This window comes from Nycticebus coucang, chromosome 18 (genome assembly GCF_027406575.1).
Source record: "Nycticebus coucang isolate mNycCou1 chromosome 18, mNycCou1.pri, whole genome shotgun sequence".
NCBI classification, from domain to species: domain Eukaryota; kingdom Metazoa; phylum Chordata; class Mammalia; order Primates; family Lorisidae; genus Nycticebus; species Nycticebus coucang.
The window spans coordinates 2,643,490-2,659,333 of NC_069797.1; the positions used below are offsets into that span (position 1 = coordinate 2,643,490).

Here is a 15,844-nt window from a genome sequence, read left to right on the forward strand (position 1 = left end):
TGTTGCCAAGGCTGGTTTTGAACTCCTGGCTTCAAGCAATCCAACCACCTCAGTCTCCTGAAGTGCTAGGATTACAGGCTTGAGCCACCACACCTAGCCTACTTTTTCCCTTTATGGGTGTATAACATTCTTAGTTATTCCCCTGTGATCTTGTTAAATTCCAGTTTGCCAGAGATTAGGATTATCGCTTGTATCAGTAAGGGTTCAACCCCAAAATCAGAATCGGTAGGATTGAAATATCGAGAACACTGACTAGGCAAGATCAAAGTCGATAAGGGCAGCCCATCAAAAAGAAACTTTGTAAAGTGATGGAGTTTCTTCTTCAGGGAAGACTTGGTTCTGCTTTTAAGGCCTTTTAACCAAATTGGGCCCTCCCAAATTATCTAAGATAATACCCCATACTTAATTCGACTGAATTTATGGACTTCAATAACAACTACTGCCTTTACAGAAACAAATAGATTAATGTTTACTTGAATAACAGGGGATTTTAGCCTAAACAAATTGATACATCAAATGGCCGTTACATTCCCCAACTTCCTTTTTCTTAATTTTTTCCTGGTATGGTGATATTAGATTCTTTGACACTCCCCCATGGGGGTGTACATATCCCTCTGATTCCATGAAGGCTTGTGACTGCTTTGACCAAGAATATGATGGAATTGGGCTAGGTGACTTCCGATGGAATTGGGCTAGGTGACTTCCAATCTATATTACACTCAGCCAAGGAATTTCTCCCTTGTTCACTGGGGTGCTCATTCTTGGGAGCCCAGAGCCATCTTCTCTGAGTCCTTTATGCTGGAAACAACACTCTGCTCAAGTCCAAGCTGAGTTCAACTTTCACCCTTCTCCTCCTGAGCCTAAACATGTGAGTGAAAAAGTCATCTTGGAAGTGGGCCCTCCCAGCCATCAAACCGTCTCAACTGAGGCTACACACACAATGGGGCAACGAAGAGAAACCCCTGCTGTTCTCCTTCCAAATTCCTGACCCACAGAACCCGTGAGCATAACAAAATGGCTCTTTACAAGTTTGGGGATGGCTTGTTAACAGAGAAGTAAGTAAAAGGAAAACCTGGAATGTGTTTTTCTATCCTTTTATTTTTCTAGCGTTGTATTTTTTTGTTTTGTTTTGTTTCGTGTCTCTTATAAATAGCATGTTCTTTTTTTTTCCAATCTGAGTGTCAGATGCAGACTCGCGAGCAGGGACTCAGACGGTCACGGTGACTGCACAGTGAAGCCTGAGCCCACACATCACATCTCCTGCCTGGATCTCACCTTCCTGCCCATCCTTCCTTTAGCAGCTCTGGCACCGGTTTTCTCTGCCTGGTTGGTGCGAGGCTTCAACTCCCGTATGTTCCCTCACCTGCTGGGACCTCCCCGACCTCCAAGTTGGCTACCAGACCTGTGCCTGCCCAGAGAAACTTTCAAGTTGGCTTGGAAACCCTGCGGGCCGGCTGACAGGCCGGTCTCGGCCTGGGCGGAGGAGGTTGGGCGGAGGAGGTTGCCACGTTCTCCCGGCGCACATGCGCAGTGGCGCCAAGGCGAGGTCGCCGCGAAGCCGCCGAGGCGCCCGGGACACCGGGCGGGGTTTCACAGGTCCGGACTGGGGCGTGCGGCACCCGGCCAAGACGTGCTGTGCTTTCCGGGGAAGGAAGTGGCGGAGCCTTAAGACCCGTGCGGCTCGGGACCGAGCCCGCCACGCAGGCGCCCGCGACGCCGCCGCCATTGTTGCCTGTGGCCTCTCGGGCTGCTGGGGCTGCGCGGCCGCCGGGCCCGGCGACAGGTAACGATGTCCCAGGCTCCAGCGCTGCCTCCGCGCAGTCAGTGAGCGCTCGAGCCCGTCCACGCGGGGCGCCCGGGCTTGCGGCCTGCGGATGGGGCAAAGGCAGGGTGGAGGTTGCCGTGGGGGCCTAGTCGCAGGTTCCCCAGCTCCGCTGCTCTCGACCATCCCGGCTGAGGAAGACTAAGAGGGACGGGCCAGGAGGGAAGGAGACGCCACTGGCGCATCGCTTCTGCAGGGCCTTGTGAACAGTTTGCGTTGGTAGCACAACTGTGGCTGAGCAGAGCTCAGAGCTGGAGTCTGGGGACAAGTGGTATTGGTTCTACTCCAGGCCAGGCCAGTTCTGAGGTTTTCAAAGGGAATTTTAGCTTTGAATATATCCTTAAGCAATTGACTTCTGTAGAAGCATTGACAGGCTTCAAATCACACCAGCCTCTCCTACTGCGTTCCAGTCCACCCAGCTCATCTATTTTCCCAGCCCTTTGGAACCTAGAATAGGTTGGTATTAACATGCAAAGCAGATAAATACTTGCCCCTTCACCCTGATAGTTCGCTTGGGTAGACTGAGCACTTTATTAAGAAGAAATTCTTCAGCCTGTTCCAAGTAACAGTAGATTTGCTGTGTTGATATTGGGAGCCAATTCAGTCATTACGGCGACTGTAACATCAGTGGCTTAAATACTGAAACATTTTTTTCTGAAAAGTTTTTTTTCAACAAGTTAGAATTTTAATCTGCCATTTTCCTCAGATTCTTTAAATTATTTATTCTATTACCACTTTTGCATAGCGGCTTCAACCCCCCACCAGCCTCAAGCAGATTGCAGGTTTTTTGCCATTCTAGGGATTTAGGGGAGGAAGATGAAAGTAAAGCGTTTTGTATTTGTGTTTATCTGTGTGCCCTGAAGAGTCTCTGTGTGTGTGTGTGTGTGTGTGTGTGTGCGCGCGCGCGCGTGCGCATGCACACGCACGCCGAGTGCAACAGGAATCTGTGACCGTGTGCTTTAGTTTGTGTTTCAGGGACTTTTATCCATCCCTGCAAGCTCTGGGCTCAGAATTTGTAACTAAGGCTGCTAACTCTACCTTGATTCTATTCTGCCCTTAGCTGCAGCCACCTTTGATATAGTGTCTTTGTGACTCTAGCATGACACTTCAAGCAGTTGGCTTACTACTGAAGAAATAAAGAATATCACCAGATTGACTCTACTGTCTGTTAGAGTCAGCAATGTCAGCCTCAAGCAAGAGAATGTCCAGTTAGTCATGCTCACAATCTTTCTAACGCGAAAGCCAGAAAAGGCGGACACCACAATTTTGAGAAGAAAACCCTTACTTCACGAGGCTTGCATGACACTGAGACCTGTCGACACAATTTTAGGAATTTTTCATACCCAGACCTGGTCCTCAAAAGGCATTGAGTCAGATCCGAGAGCTCTGCCTTAAATGGCTGAGACCTGAGATTCACTCAAAGGAACAAATCCTAGAGCTGCTGGTGCTGGAGCAATTCCTAACCATCCTACCTGGGGAGGTTAGGACTTGGGTAAAGTCCCAGTATCCAGAGAGCAGCGAGGAAGCAGTGTCTATTGTGGAGGATTTGACTCAGATTCTAGAAGAGGAAGGTGAGAATTGTAGAGCAAAGAGGGGAGGAATCCTTGGGTGGTTAAAGAAAACAACTAGTATATCAGAGAGCAGCTCCTTTAAAGAAATTGTGGAAAACAAAGGTTAGTGAATGAGTGAGAACAAGGCTTTAACATGAACTCCATCCTGCGTATTGTGCCCCTTCCAGGTTGCTTGGGAGCACATGTACATTATCTAAACCCAGAGGAGAAATGTCCTGAAAGAATGACCAGATATAACCAAATTACCCATGGGCTTGCCCTCAGAAAGTTTACCTGGAGAGGTTTGCATCATTTTAATAAATCACTTGCTTTGTGAGTTGAATTTTACAATAACATACTTCCAAAAAGATAGGAAAGGTCGAGAAAACATTCTTTTATTAAGAAAAGAGACAACTCACAAAGTTAATATTATATAAGGATTTAGTAAAAAAAAAAAAAATGTGAATTTTTTACATACACTTTAGAGTTCCAGAGCAGACATGTTTTTTGAAGTCTGCATGAACATCTTAGGACAAGCCGTTGGTCCCTCCCTCTGTTTCTTTGAAGGAGTTCTGTTTTGGGGTTTCCTTCTGATTTCTCACCTTAGGAAGTCATAGGTGTCTATTTGGTGAAGGTTTTCATAGGCTGTTCAAACAAGACTAATCTCTGTCATTGTCTCTTCCTCTTTCCTATCTCCTCAGAACTCTGCCCTTTCCCAAGAGACCCCAGAGAAAGACCCCAGAGAAAAACATACTTTTTAGGCAGGGTGGCTAAATGACTTGGTAACCAAAGTGAGTTTGATTTCTTTTGCGATTTGAAAATGCCTTCGTGTTTGGGGACATTTTCTCTCCTGGCTTTGTAATAACTGTGCCCTCAAAAGCTCTAAGACTAAAGCCTCCTGGGCAGCGCCGGTGGCTCAGTGGGTAGGGCAAGCCTTCTGGGCAGCGCCTGTGGCTCAATGGGTAGGGCGCTGGCCCCATGTTCTGAGGGTCATGGGTTCAAACCCAGCCCTGCCGAACTGCAACATAAAAATAGCCAGGCATTGTGGCGCGTGCCTGTAGTCCCAGCTACTCAGGAGGCTGAGGCAAGAGAATAGCGTAAGCCCAGGGTTGGAGGTTGCTGTGAGCAGTGTGATGCCATGGCACTCTACCAAGGGCAATAAAGTGAGACTCTGTCTCTACAAAAAAAAAAAAAAAAAAAAAAAAAAAAGACTTAAGCCTCCTTAGTTATCTTAGTTAGCCTATCAAGGTAGGTAAGTGTACTATATAGGAAGTGGGCTTCCATTGCCTTCCCTTGGTATGCCTTTCCTCACCCTTAGACTCTATTGCATAGAGGTTGAGGAATCAACCTCCACAGCCATTGAGCTTTGGTACCTGGCTGTACTATTGAATCTGTGTTCTGGGACAAGATACTTAACCACTCTAAAGCTGAGTTATTCAAATCTCATAAATAGAACCTCTCAGTTGTGAGGATTAAGTATTAGGAGACTTGCAGTAAGCCTGGATTACAGTAAGTGATTAATAGATAATAATTGCTAATAGTCTTTTTCCTTATTAATAAGTAATTAAAGGCCATGCATTTTGTAATATCACTGTTGATCATGAGTGTGTAATTTGAAGGAATAGCAGTTTAAGCCACCTTAAGAGAAAGATTTACTGTAAAAATATAAATAGTCTTTCTGAAATTAGAAAGCCTTTGGTAAGCAAATTAAAATGATAATGGTTACATAGAAAACCTAAGAAAATCAAGGCAAAAACTGTTAGAAATAATAATAGAAAAATTTAGTTAAGTGCTACAGAAAATGGCATGCAAAAACTAATCACTTTCTTAAGTATACATAAAAATCATGTGGATCATAACATGAAATAAATGATCTCATTCAAGTATCACCCCCCAAAAAAAAAACACCTTAAAATATCTAGAATTAAGCATGGTACAAATTTTGTAGTGCCTTCATGTCCTATATCAGTTTATAGGACAGGAAAGAGACCTTGAATATTGTAAAGCCATCAGTTCTCTCTAAATTATAAACCTAACGCAATTTAAAATACCAGTATGCCTTTTTAAAGATACAATTATATGAAAAAATAAACATGTAAGAGTAATTAATATTTTTTAACAAAAGTTTATGTTAAAGTACAGCAGTTCAACAGGGTCATTATTGGTATCAATTTTATTTTAAGAAAGATTCTGCATTTCAATATAGAGCATGTAAAAATATCTTAAAATTTTAAACTATAGCATGCTGTTTTTATTCTTAAGGCAAAGCTTAAAAAGTAAAGCCATTCAACTCTGTCATACATGTTTAAAATTCAAAACCCCCCCTTTTTTTTAAATGAAATATAGAGTCACCAATGCATGCATTGGTGCCAAGTAGTTCTGCTAGTTCTATTGGCAGTACTTTGTTTTCAAAATTCCTTCCCTTTAGGGTCACAGAAAGATGCTCTAGGGTCACCTGTGCATTGGAGAGGGGTTTTGACTCAACAAATTTTATGGTCCAACTAAAGCTTAAGATTCTGTGACCACCACCACTTCTACTTTACATGCACTCAGTGTTATACTGTACCCCTTCCTACCAGTACTTAAACTGATTTAAGTTATATTTAATAATTTAGGAATCAATGACATTCAAAGATGTGGCTGACGACATCACCAGGGAAGACTGGGAGCTAATGCATCCTGTGCAGAAGGAGTTATACAAGACTGTGACATTACAGAACTACTGGAACATGGTTTCTCTGGGTAAGGACCATCTATAGCCCTCCTTCTCCTAACCTGCCCACCAGAGTATCTTTCTTCACTCGGTTATTAAAAATGGATTTGGTCTCTGAAGTACTTACCTGACAAGGGGGTCTAGAAATGAGTGTTCTCATCCATTCAGACACAAAAAAATGACTCTGTTCCAGTCCCTTTTCCCAAATGAAAGATTTCTAAGCAAAAGATCATTGAAAACTTTGATGCATAGCTGCACAGTGCTTGCCACCCTGTGCTGCCCTTCCTTACTCTCCTACTCTGAGGGAAGGTTTCTTCCCCCATGATCTCCATGGACTTATCCTCTTGAGTGGCAAGAAATTTTATCCTAGCTCTGAAAATGATGACAACCTAATAGTCTTATTAGATCATTTCCATGGACTGTTATTTTCCTTTAGAGGTCTCTCCTCCATTATAAGTAATAAACTTTGAAAAACTGTTTATCTCCAGTATAAAATTCATTATGTTTATCCTGAACAGGACTTACAGTATACAGACCAACTGTGATTCCCATATTGGAAGAATCATGGATGGTGATGAAAGAAATTTTAGAAGGCCCTAGTCCAGGTAAGAGAAAAACCAGCACATGAACTTGTTTGCACTTAAGAGTCTATATTCTAAGTGTAGTGAGTTGTGTTTTTTAAATATAGCAAAGTCGATGTCTGCAAAGGCATCCCAGCCTGTTAAGAACACTGAACCCTTTGGCATTGCTTCCTTACAGAGGCTGTCTCCAGGAAGATAATTTTCAAACATCATTTTTATGTTTCACTTGTTTCACCATTCTAGTTGACCCATAGATCCCATCTCTTAAAGCTTTCATTATGCCATTTCCCCCCTTCCTCTATATTTAAACATGTAAGACTGTCCCTAAAAACTTAAATTTCAGCCCAGCTACTCGGGAGGCTGAGGCAAGAGAATCACTTAAGCCCAGGAGTTGGAGGTTGCTGTGAGCTGTGTGAGGCCACGGCACTCTACCGAGGGCCGTAGGGTGAGACTCTGTCTCTACAAAAAAAAAAAAAATCTTAAATTTCAGGGTGGTTCCTGTGGCTCAAAGGAGTAGAGCACTGGCTCCATCTGCCGGAGGTGGTGGGTTCAAACCCAGCCCCAGCCAAAAACTGCAAAACAAAAAATAAAATAAAGAAAAACTTACATTTCACAGGGCAGCTCCTGTGAAAACGCCTCGGTTAGGCACCGAGGGTGGTGGGTTCAAACCCAGCTCCAGCCAAACTGCAACAAAAAATAGCCAGGCGTTGTAGTGGGCACCTGTAATCCCAGCTACTTGGGAGGCTCAGGCAAGAGAATTGACTAAGCCCATGAGTGGAGGTTACTGTGAGCTGTGATGCCACTGCACTCTACCAAGGGCAATAAAGTATGATTCTGTCTCTAAAAAAAAAAAAAAAAAAGCAGACTTAAATTTCAAACTTTCTTCTTTTGAGTTTCTATTATTCTGTTCACTGACAAGGCCCTGCCTCCACTTTTGCAACTTATCCCCTTCTATTTTATAATTATTTAAAAAGAGTATATTTACAAGCTTCAATAATTTTAAAACAAGACCAGATATGTACAGACATGTCTCCCATCTATATACTACATTCATCTAGTCCCTTCATCTCCCCAGCATGCAACCAGTTTTTAGATCATATCCATGAACCACTGTTTTCCTGTAGAAGTCTGTCCTCCCAAATAAGTAGAAATCAGGTAATAAACTTCAAAATAACTGTTTTTCCCCAGGATAAAATTCTAGCTTTTATCTTGGAGATAAACAGTTATTCCAGGTATTTGTTTTACTTTGGGTCTTTTGCATGTAAATTCAATATGAAAATTTTTTAATATAAATGGTAGGATACTATGTATATTATTTTGTATCTTGCTTTATTTTTTAACTTAAAAGTTTATCTTTCATTGAACATGGTGGCATGTTCTCGTAGTCCCAGCTACTCAGGAGACTGAAGCGAGTGGATGCCTTAAGCCAAAGAGTTCAAGTCCAGTATGGGCAGTATAGCATGACCCTGTCTTTATTTAAGAAAAATAAAATCATATCTTGGAAAGTATTCTAAATGAGTATGTAACGAGTTAAGAGCCCCTCGTTCCTTTTTTTTATATCTGCATTATAAATTTTGTGTCTCCTATTTGTTAAACTTATTCCTTATTGATAGAATTTTTGCTTGTCCCAGGTCCTTCTCTCCTCCACAACTTCAAACCTATAAAAAGTTGTAAGCACAATACATTGAACACCGATGTGCTGTTCACCTGGAATCTTTAGTTATCATTTAGCCATTTTTGCTTTATTGCTTTATGCACACACATTTGGTTTTTGCCCTGAAGCACTTAAAGATTACAGGCATCATGATGTCTTACCCCTAAATATCTCCTAAGAACATTCTTCTACATGAGCACAACAGCATTCTTTCATTCCAAATATTTAAGATTTGTACCATGGTATCAAATGTATAGTCAAATACTCAGATTTCCCCCATTGTCCCTGAAACATCCTTTATAGATATTTTTCTCCCGGTGCAGCATCCAGACAGAACTCACATGTTCCACTTATTTATCTCTTATCTTTAGTCCCTTTTAATTAGAACTGTGCCTAGCCTTTTTTATTTTTTTTAATCTTTCATGGTATTGACATTGTTTTAAGGACCCAAGCTATTGTTTTTCCCTAGTGACCTACAATCTAGATTTGCCTGGTTATTTCCTCAAGATGACATTCAACTTAAATATTTTTGCCAATGTACATGGTATTTCAAAGATGATGTGTACTTTCCATTGCTTTTCCTGAGGAGGCACATGTGTTAATTTATCTCATCATTGGTGATGCTCAGTTTGGTTAAGGTGGTGTCTAGAGGAGCTCTTCATTTTAAAGGTGCATTCTTTTCTTTGTAATTAATAAGTCATCTGTGGAATGATATTTTGAGGCCACATGACTATCCTTGATATTTAAAATTTTAGCACACATTGGTGATTTTGCCTTATGTTGCTGGTTGTAAATGGTGATTTTCTAATTCAGTCATATCTTCTATGATTTGGTGTAAAAAAATAGCTCCTTGCTCCTCCTGCCCCATTTTTATGTGCATATATTGCTATGAACTAATGGAATTTTTAAAAATTCAATGTGTTATTCATCCATTAATTCCAGGGGGGGTTGTTTTGTGTTTTTATTTTCCATGCTCACTCATCCCAAATTTGGGCAATGGGAGCCCTTTAAATCAACTTCAAACATCTTTTTGACATGTTCCCATTTAATCTTTGAGCATGTCCTTGCTCTCTGGCACTGCAGTGTTCTTTAGGCTCACCTTGTGCTTGCCTTAGTCTTGGAATTTCTCCAAGGAACCCTAAATGATTTTAGTGGGGAATGGTATAATACTTAGAAACCAAGATCCATAGCTCAGCGCCCATAGCTCAGTAGTTGGGGCACCGGCCATATATACCAGGGCTGGGAGGTTTGAATCCAGCCCGGGTCAGCTAAACAACAATGTCAACTGCAACAAAATATAGCTGGGTATTGTGGCAAATGCCTATAGCCCCAGCTACTTGGGAGGCTGAGGTAAGAGAATAGCTTAAGCCCAAGAGTTTGAGGTTGCTATGAGCTGTGACACCACAACACTCTACCGAGGGCAACATAGTGAGACTCTGTATCAAAAAAAAAAAAAAAAAGAAACCAATATCCAAGGAGTAATTGTTTACTATTACAATTACCATTACTTCTAGATCTGTTTAGTGGATAGAGGTGGGAAATATGTATGTGCCAGGTATTCTTTTTTGAAGTCCTGAGTTCATACTGGTGACTTTAATTCAAATCCAAAAGCACAGGGATATTCCATTTTGTGTATTCCCATATTCCATTTTGTATTTCCTACAAATCCTGTTTTCTAAAACATCAGTATACTTAGGTTTTTGCTCTGTCATATTACCACTACCAACAACAAAATGTCTACATAAAGTTTCTTTTTTGTCTCTAGAATATATACCACTAAGGATAGCATTTTGTTGCTTTTTCTTTGTTTTTGTAAAACAAACTCAAAATTGTTTTACATTTTTGAATATGCAAAAATATTAACATGGTTCAGAAGTTAAATCTGTGTAGAAAGGTATACACTCCCATTTCTTCTGCCCTATTCCCATTCACCCCCCATGAGTAACCATTTTTGTTTGTTTCTGGCATATCCTTCCTGTGTTTCTTTGCAAAAATAAATCATTATTCTTAAATCTCTTTTTGTGTACAGAGGAAGTACACTATACATACTCTTACATCTTGCTTTCTTATTCCTTTTTTTAAATTTAGAATATATTAATTAAATAATTATGACAGAATATAATGTTACCTTAGAGTGAATTGCTTTACTTTTTCTAAAAACTTCTTTGAGGCCAGGCACAGTGGTAGCTCATGCTTGTAATTCTAGCACTCTGAGAGGCTGAGACAGATGGATTACTTGAGCTCAGGAGTTCCAGACCAGCCTGAGCAAGAGGAAGACCCTGTCTCTAAAAACAGCTGAGCGTTGTGGTGGGCACCTGTAGTCAGTCCCAGCTACCAGGGAAGTTGAGGCAAGAGGATCACTTAAGCCCAAGAGTTTGAGGTTGCTATGAACAGGGATGCCATAGCACTTTACTGAGGGCGACAAAGTGAGACTCTGTCTCAAAAAAATAAATAAATAAACAAATTAATTAATTAATTAAAATAAAAACTTAACTTTGGTTATTAGGCAGTTAAAGGGTCGTAATACTTATATAAGCTAATTCTTCTTTATAATTTACAGCCTTATTTGCCTTATTTGGCAGGATACAAAATACATTTATAGCAGTAAATTTGGGGGGAATAAATTCAGCACACTCTAATGGAAATAAGCCTGGACCAGAGTGAAGGTAACCTTTTGGGAGATATTGCCAGTCTTGGATCACTTTAACATCTCCACATAAGGAGTTGTTTAAATCATTGAGAGATCATGAATTGGGGTTGTCAGTCCTTAAGAAGGAGCGGTATATGGTTATACATTTTAGGGGGAGATTTTGCCTCTCTCCAAAGAGCACTAATACTGAGAAAATCAAGTTCCTTTATTCATTCTATAGAATTGAGGTTTGGGGGTTTTATTTTTCTTTCCTGTTCTTACAGTGTATGTAATCCTCTATGCAAGAGAATCCTGTCAACCTACCCTCCTTGGCTGGGCCCCAGGTTTTGTCTTCTGGCCTCTACACTTCCAACAGTGGAAGCTTAAGGTCAGCAGCCTGATTGAGGAGCTATCTTAGGCAGCCAACGTGGCCCTTGCAACTCTCTGCCTTCCAACTTTTACTTTATTTTCATGTCCACTATGATTTTTGAATTTGAATCAAAGTAATAAAAGTACTTGATAAATTCAAACAGTAGAAGGAAGCAAATTAAGGGTCTTCCCCGCTCAGTCATTAGTAGAACTTTCTCCCCTTAGATTATCAGTATCTGTCTGTCTATAATACATACAGTATACCTCTACACAGATAGGCTCTCTTACTCTACATCCTGTTATATACCTGTTCTGTTTTTCTTTGCTTAATGTGTCCTACATACCTTTTCATGTCAATATACCTATTATCATTTATCAATATACCATTATTCCTTATTCTAACAGGTCCCTTACTGATGGCTATAGCTATCAATTTCAGTGAGTATTCTATTAAATGGATATATTTGTAAAGGTGTTATACTTTGATCTGCATCTTATAAAGTTTCTGAACGATCCAGTACCATTTTTGCTATATTATGAACTATATATATGATAGCATTATATTATTCTTGATATTTGCAAATTATGTTTTCGATCTGGTTTCAAAGGGGGAAAGGTTCATAACCTAAATTTTCTTATAAATCATCATACTAGAACCATAATAGGTATAAACAAGTACATATTTGACTGACTCATTACAGCTAGATTTGGGGGTCAGAGCTTTTTCATTCATTATGTGTGTGGGTTGTGCATGTATATTGCACTTTTACTTGAGTTCACCTTTTTACAAGTTACTGTCATTTGTTTTACTGGTTTTGTTGAGTGGCTACCCTATGCACAATGTTGGGCTATTTTCTGAAGGAAATATAAAAGAAGGATAAATATTTTCCAGAGTTTGCATCTAAGTTGGAAATAAGAAATGAACAAAATTGTGAAATATAGTCGTGTGCTGTATAATGACATTTTGATCAACAACAGACTGCATATACACCAGTGGTCCCCTAAGACTATAAGGGATCATATATCAAAGCCTAACTCACGGCACTTGATATTATATTGCTGATCAAGTAAGGGAAATGCCTGATATTCAGTAATGGCACTGGGACTTTGGGGATTCCATGTAAAATACTTATAAAAATAAAATGATATATACCATCTAGGTTTGTATAAGTACATTCCAAACATGTTTACATAGCAACAAAATAGTGGCACATGTCTCAGAATATATCCCTGTCATTAAGCAAAGTGTGACTGTGATCATACAAGGTCAGGTTCTGTCACAGGCCCAACATTGTATTAGGTTGAAGCACATGAGACTTATGATATTTAGTCATTTTACTTATTAAAAAGGCAGTTTCATATGTGATTTAACCTAACCTGTATTTTAGATTCTGTAAAGGAGCATTGTGGAGGGAACCATAAGCTTGGGTATAATCCTCCTTTTTAATAGGTACAGAAGGTATGAAAGAAGAAGGCCTAAAGTCTGGGAGTATTATGGAATCTATAGAAGGGTATGAAGTACTAGTACATAACTTTAAAGTAAAGCTGAATATGAGGTATGATAGGAGATAAAGTAGAATAGAAAAGACTAGAATATTTTGGGACTCAGTGCCAACTGAACTTTTTTCTTTTTCTCTCTTTAACATTTATTTTTTATGCCACTGGCTCTTAAACTTTAGTGTATATTAAAACTACCTACATGGGCGGCGCCTGTGGCTCAAGGAGTAGGGTGCCGGTCCCATATGCCGGAGGTGGAGAGTTCAAACCCAGCCCCGGCCAAAAACCACAAAAAAAAAAAAAGAAAAAAAAAAAAACTACCTACAGGGCTTGCTAAAATAAATTGCTCAGCTCCACCACCAAAGTTTCTGATTCAGCATGTCTGAGTGGGACCCAATAATTTTAACACTTTAAAGACTGACAGTGATGCTTTTGCTGCTCGTGTAGGGAATGTATTTTGAGAAACATTATTTTAGTCTGTGGGACATTTACTAGAGATACTTAAGCATAGAAAGCACTTCATGAAATTGCTTTAAGAGTATTATGTAGGATTGTGCAGAGTAGACTGAAGATAGCATGCTGAGAATCAGCATAGCCTCTCTGAGCACATTTTAGAAATTAATCCATGAAGCCATCCCAAGTTTTAGGCACTGTTTCCACTTCTGTTAGCTATGTCACCTGACCTATTTTATTTACACAATGCTCATACTGAATAGTGAAGAGCCTCTTTGTTTTAACAATTTAGTCTCACATTTTGGGCCTTCTTTTTTCCTTTCCCAAGGTTTAAAGGCCATTTTAATGAAGTTGTCAAAGCTATAGTCTTTGGTCGTTTTATTTGTATTTATGATTTTTATTCTATTTTGGCCATTTCTGTTTTCTAAATAGAGGAATACTTTTATATTCTTTTTATTTCAGAATGGGAAACTGAAGCGCAAGTGTGTATTCCAGCACAGAATGTTACTAAACTCACAAGTGATGGAACCCAGACCATCAAATTAGAAGAATTATATGACTTTGATGACAGATTAGAGAAGCAAGAAACAGATACCTTCTGGAAAATTCCCACTAATGAAAGAAATTTCCGTTTGAAGTCAGCCCCTTTACAAGAAGATGACCCTACAGAAGAATATCTTAGTAAATATGATATATATAGAAATGATTTTGAAAAGCATTCAAACCTAATTGTACAGTTTGATACCCAATTAGATAATAAAACACCCATATATGATATAGGCAGTGCAATCTTCAATCACGTCTCACATGGTATTGTACATAGGAAAATACTTCCTGGAGACAAGCATTACAAATGTAACATGTGTGGGGAAAAAATTAGGAAATACCCATCCCTCCTGAAACACCAAAGTAGCCATGCCAAAGACAAATCTTATGAATGTGAAGAATGTGGGAAAGAGTTTAGGCATATCTCATCCCTCATTGCACATCAGAGAATGCATACTGGAGAAAAACCATATGAATGCCACCAGTGTGGTAAAGCCTTCAGTCAGTGTGCACACCTCACTATACATCACATAATTCATACGGGAGAGAAGCCCTATAAGTGTGATGACTGCGGGAAAGACTTTAGTCAACGTGCACACCTTACTATACATCAAAGGACACATACTGGAGAGAAACCATATAAATGCTTGGAATGTGGTAAAACCTTCAGCCATAGTTTGTCACTGATTAATCATCAGAGAGTTCATACTGGAGAAAAACCTTATATATGCAATGAATGTGGGAAAACTTTCAGTCAGAGTACACACCTTCTTCAGCATCAAAAAATACATACTGGAAAGAAACCATATAAATGCAATGAATGTTGGAAAGTGTTTAGTCAGAGTACTTACCTTATTCGACATCAGAGAATTCATTCTGGAGAGAAGTGTTCTAAATGTAATGAATGTGGAAAAGCCTTTGCTCATTCCCCAACTCTTATTCAAAATCAAACTACTCATACTGGAGAGAAATCCTATATATGCAAGATACGTGGGAAAGACTTCAGCAAGAGTGCAAACCTTAGCATCACAGGACACATACTGGAGAGAAACCATATAAATGTGGTGTGTGTGGGAAAGCATACAGACAAGGTGCAAATCTTACTCACCATCAAAGGATTCATACCGGAGAGAAACCCTATAAATGTAATGAATGTGGGAAAGCTTTTATTTATTCTTCATCACTTAATCAACATCAGAGAACTGATACTGGGGAGAGACCCTATAAATGTAATGAATGTGATAAAGATTTTAGCCAGAGAACACGCCTTATTCAACATCAGAGAATTCACACAGGAGAGAAACCCTATGCATGCCGTATATGTGGTAAAACTTTCACCCAGAGTACAAACCTTATTCAGCATCAACACCTTCATACAGGTGCCAGGTGTCATAATTAATGAATAAGGGAGACTTCATTGAGGTTTTACAACTTGATCATTTAAATTTTATTTTGTGCACGCTATGTGTTAAGATATTATCCAATAGAAATCCAAAGTGCAATATTTTAGGTACCACTCAACAGAAGTATTAGAATTAGTAATATAGATATAATCTATTTAAATTTAATGTGAAATTTAAGAAGAAAACCTCATTGCCTTATTAATCTTTATTTGATACTAGTTTAGTTCTTGAAAGAAACCCTTTGACATTGTATTCAAAAACATCTAATTCATCAACTCTTACTGTATTTCAAGTACATCTCAGTGAGGCCTTATGAGTGTAATTTTGGAAAATGTCCCTCAAATGAGATTTCACCATAAAGGGTGATCCTGAGATTATAGAAATAAAAATCTGTGTTCAGGCCTTTATATCTTCCCAGCATTGAAGCCTTAAAATATAGGAAGGGTTCCCTCCCCTTTTCCTGTCATGCCATAACTGCCATATGGAGCCTGTAGATTTGCAAAAAAAGAAAAAGTTGAAAGTATCTTAAAGATTTCTCTGTGACCACCGTTTAGAGTTTCCCTCAAATACTGAATTATTAAAGGAAGAGAAGCTTAAAGATATGTTCAGATAGAGAAACTAACATGT

The 15,844-nt window shown here is 39.5% G+C and overlaps 1 pseudogene; it reads left to right on the forward strand.

Annotated features, from left to right (window-relative positions):
* The first annotated feature begins 3,002 nt into the window (after positions 1–3,002).
* LOC128570442 (zinc finger protein 287-like) lies at positions 3,003–15,213 on the forward strand (annotated as a pseudogene).
* Positions 15,214–15,844: the final 631 nt, after the last annotated feature.